This window comes from Primulina huaijiensis, chromosome 8 (assembly GCF_012295235.1).
Source record: "Primulina huaijiensis isolate GDHJ02 chromosome 8, ASM1229523v2, whole genome shotgun sequence".
NCBI lineage: Eukaryota > Viridiplantae > Streptophyta > Magnoliopsida > Lamiales > Gesneriaceae > Primulina > Primulina huaijiensis.
Genome location: NC_133313.1, coordinates 5,470,957 through 5,475,950, shown reverse-complemented (window position 1 = coordinate 5,475,950; position 4,994 = coordinate 5,470,957).

Here is a 4,994-nt window from a genome sequence, read left to right as displayed (position 1 = left end):
TTTCCCACGATTGCTGATACAAAAATTAAAAAAAATCATTTCTTTTCGTTTCAAAATGGATGATATACTCTCAAAAATTTGTAAATATTTTCCCTCTATTTCTAAAAATGTTCTAAGAAAAGTTTATGCAAGTAGGTGTGAAAGAGTGAGATTGTTAATGCAAAAAGGAATTCCAGAATATATTCGTCTTGTAATAGAAGCTAAGGTTCGATTAGGAGGAGAAGTTTCACAGTCATTGCTCATTCGGTATATGCCTGGATTAGGAAAAAACACTTATGCGAAAAAACGAAGGGCCAAAAGGTTATGGGTTTGTCATAAGTGTGCAAGATGGACTTGTGACAAATGGTGCAGATCTTTGGGATGTGTTTCCAATAACAGAAAAGATAAAATTGGTTTCATTAAGAATGAGCTGAGTACAGAGTCTTCAGATAACATCTTATTGACTCTTGAGACGCATTCTAGTGTACACGTGCATATTGAACTTCTCAGTTTATGAAAATAATTCCAAGATGAGCGTCATCGTAATAGTCTTGGGAATCCGACTGAAAAAGACCATGTTAGCCAATTTATAAGAAAATTGGATGGGAAGCATATCCTCGACTCATAGAAGACGTTGAAGCCGTTTCTGGACGTAAAATCAGAGGAAAATTGTGAGCCACAATCACACTAATGTCGATATGCATGTGTGTCATTATTATTTTTACTATTTATTCTGCTTACAGTTGTGACCCATAGTTTTGTCATGATAACATATTACCCTTATAAAATCTCTCATCTTTCTCTCTATTTTTGCTTACCAGAAAGTAAAAACATGGCTGGATCCTCTACACAAACATTGAAAAATATTTGTGTATTTTGTTGGTCGAGTCTTGGAAAAAATGAAGTGTTTGTAGAAGCAGCGAATAATTTTGGAAAGATATTGGCTGAGAGAAAAATTCACTTGGTATATGGGGGAGGTAATATTGGGTTAATGAGATATGTTTCAACATCTGCTCATCTTGGAGGTAGTCAGGTTTTGGGTATTCTTCCTACAGCTTTAACTGAAGGAAATATTACATGTGTTATGATTGTGGAGGAATTAAAAGTTTCTTCTATGTATGAAAGAATCACCAAAATGATTGAAAATTCTGATGGTTTTATCGCACTACCAGGTGGTTTTGGTTCATTAGAAGAAATTTTTCACATTGTTTCTTGGGCACAACTTAATATCCATAATAAACACGTGGGCTTGTTGAATATCAATAATTATTATGACAGCTTGTTGACATTTCTTGATAAAGCTGTGGAACAGAATTTCATTTCAGAAAATTCACGACGGATGCTCATCTCTGCTTCGACTGCCGGCCAATTACTTGATGAGTTGGAAGCTTTTGTTTATAAGCCCGATCCGATTATAACAAAGATCAATTGGTCGCAATCAAGCAGTAAGAAAGGAAAGTTGGATAATTGATTCAAAAGTCGTGGATTGGTTTGTGTTTGTTATCTTCAATAAAATTTCAGGTGATATATCTTTCATTATGTACTATTTATTAATAGTTATTTTGACATTAGGGACAATGTCATATTCTGATTGGAGGAGAACAAATATTTTTTTAAAAAAACAAACTTAAAAAAAAATTAAAAAATATATTAATTTTTTTTATATAATAAAACCATGTTTATTGTTTGTATCTTAGTAGTTTTTGTAAAAATATCATATATTACATGTTTGAAAGGTTTAAATTAGAAAATGTATTAATCTATCTAAGGATGTTTAAATTTTTATTTGAAAAAAAAGTCAATTTTAATATTCTGATCACTATAAAAATATGATTTATGAAATCTTTTTGGGTGATTAACTATTGTGATAAGATCAGTTATTAAAGTATATGGCCCAAGATATACCTGATAAGAGTGCGTAAAATTTTAAACTCACACATATTTCGTGAGTGAGTGGAGAGGATTGAGAAAAAAACTTTCGAGCCTTTATTGATCATGAGAGAAGTTATCTATTGTTTAGATCTTGAGTTCTTATTTTGAAATAAAAATTGATATTTCCTGAAAAAAAAGAAAAAAAAAGATGTTGAAGATTTATGTAATTTTAAAGTTATATGCTACGACCTATTTATCTTTAAAAAAAAAAAGAAAAAAATATATAAAGAGAGAAATATATTGTACAAATTAAATAAATATGGAGGAGCATAAAATTAGTCTAATTCTATGATGTTATGAAAGAAAAAAAATCTCAAAAGAAGATCATAAAAATATATATATATATATAATAAGAATAACTAGATTCTGAATCAATGGATTTCCTATCTTTTGATTAATTTGACTCGTTTGTCTGTTTGCATTCTGTAAACCATTTTCCTGAGCATTTATCTGTATTCTAACTCCATGAGAGAAATCGTTCCCATGAATTGAAACAATTATTAACCTGTGAGGATATGGAGTTGAGACTCTTACTAGGAATTTCTGAAGGTCATGTACATTTAATTACCTGAAAATAAGCTTTGAATTGATCAGCTCAGATTATTTCATAAATTATAATTATGATGATCTTGATATAACTTTGACAGTTTTCAACTTTAATTTAAACACTTGGATAATTTCGATTACATTTCTATTTAAATTAATCAATATGTTTTATTTTGCTATTAACGCTTAAATTGCTAGAGACTAGCAATAAGCTGGTTGGTGGGTGTGATGAACATAAAAAATTGTACATTAATTAAATGTTTTACAATATAAATTTATAGTTTTTGTTTTATTAAATGTTTAAATATTATATGTTTTATAATAAATCGTATAAAATATAAGTTGTTGTGTAATTATAAGTTTTTACTATTTTTACATGTTCGATAAAACAAGAGTAACTTTGGCTTTGCAAATGAGATTAAGATGATTCTTGAACCTGTAGAAAATTGATTTTAATATCTACAATATTGATGGCAAGCATGAGATAAAAATCTTCTCACAATTGATATCAAATTAAGCAACAAATTAAGTTACCAAAGGAGTGATAGTTTTACCATGCTAGAGCATTTTGGCCATATCTCTCAAATTACTTGGTCAAATGGTAAAAAAAATATCAAAATTCAAACAACTCAATTATCTACATGTTTTGTTTTACGTGGAAATGCAAAATCGGATGAGAAGATTTTCAAAAGTGATGTGTATGATGACATAATTTCTTGGAACACCAATGAAGACTATGTGTAAAAAAATAATATTTTATTTGTGGTCGTCTCCCCAAATTTTGCTATAAATAGGGGTGCATTGTAATGTATTGAGATATCTCTCATTCTATTAACAGACCTTTGAGTTCATAATATTTTTCTCTTTGTTTTTCCTTTATTTCTTCATTTAAATATAATTAGCATGTTAATTTCATATTCAAAGTTTTACACCTTGAATAATGAGTAGCTAACTTCCCAAAGTTGAGATGAAAAGGTGAAACTCTTGGTATGATAATAAGGTTATTAAAATGTAATAATCTATGTTTAATATTATTTAATAATTATTTATTGTTTATGTTATATTTATTTCTTTAAGCATTATTATACCCTATTTATAAGTAGGAGTTTTGATTTATTGTTGTTATATGTTACACAAAATTTTTGGAACCTTTTAAATGTTAGTTTGGTTTTACCAGNACATAATATAAATATGATTATTTAATATATTGGAACCATTTTATTAAATGGATTTCAATAATGTTCATTAATGTTAACCTTAATACAATACCAAGAATGGATCCTCTAATCTCAACTACTTAAATTAAAATTTGAACAATTAAAAATTACCAATTAAAGATCCAAACAATTAAAAGTAAAAAAAAAAAAACGAAAGGATATTGTAGTGGACTTGTAATTACATTAGCTTTCCTGTGGATACGATATTCAGACTCACCGAATTAAACTATTTGTGGACAACCTGCTCTTGGGAGTGCAACAATCGAAGTCGCATCATTTATGATCAGTTCTGGAGGATAGGATTGAAGGAATTTTCTGGCACTATCGACCCATTTGCTGCTGAGGGTTGGATTCGATCACTTCAGGTGCACTTTCGATATCTGAATATGAGAGACGCTGACCGTATTAGGTGTGCCACGTGTATGCTTAGAGATGATGCTTCTCTTTGGTGGCAAGTGGTAGAACATGGGATTGATTTGGCTACACTTACCTGGGCACGATTCAAGGAAATATTCTATGAGAAGCACTTTACTGCCGATGTGCGAGGGCACCTGAAGAGGGAGTTCATGAGTCTCCGTTAGGGGAACACGACTGAGGCTAAATTTGTCAAGAAGTTCGATAGGGGTTGTCATTTTGTGCCCCTCATTGCTAAAGATGCTGCGGAGAAATTAAGACACTTGAAAGCCTTGAAAGATATTGATGTCATGATGATGCGACCAGCGGATTATGCAGCTGCCATTGCCTATGCATTCCAAGCTGAGAAAACCTTGAAAAATATTGATTATGATATGCAGAACAAGAGACAGCAACACCAGCAGAACTCTCAGCCAAATAAGAAGCCATTTATAAACCTCCTAGAGCTCAATGGCAGCACAAGCCCCGAGGGCAAGTGAAGAAGCCCGGACAGCAAAGGCCACCACCACCTGGAGCGCCGAAACCTGCAGAGAGACCACTGTGTAAAGAGTTCAATCGCCCACATTTTGGCAAGTGCATGTGGGGGACATACAAATGATTCATATGCAAAGAAGAAGGACATAAAGTTGCTGATTGCTAGAAGAAGAAAGCACCAACTGTGGGGAGAGCTTATGTTATGCATGCTGAGGAAGCTGAGGAGGAGCCAGAAACGACCCTAATCACTGGAAGGATAATCATTCTAGGTGTAGCTACCTATGCATTGCTGGATTCGGGAGCTACACTCATTCATATCCGAGACACTCGTCAAGAGACTAAATATTATACCCGAAGATATGGGATTGAGCTTCAAAATTTCTATTCCTTCTGGTGATCAAATTATCACTTCGAGCATTGTAAAGAATCTGG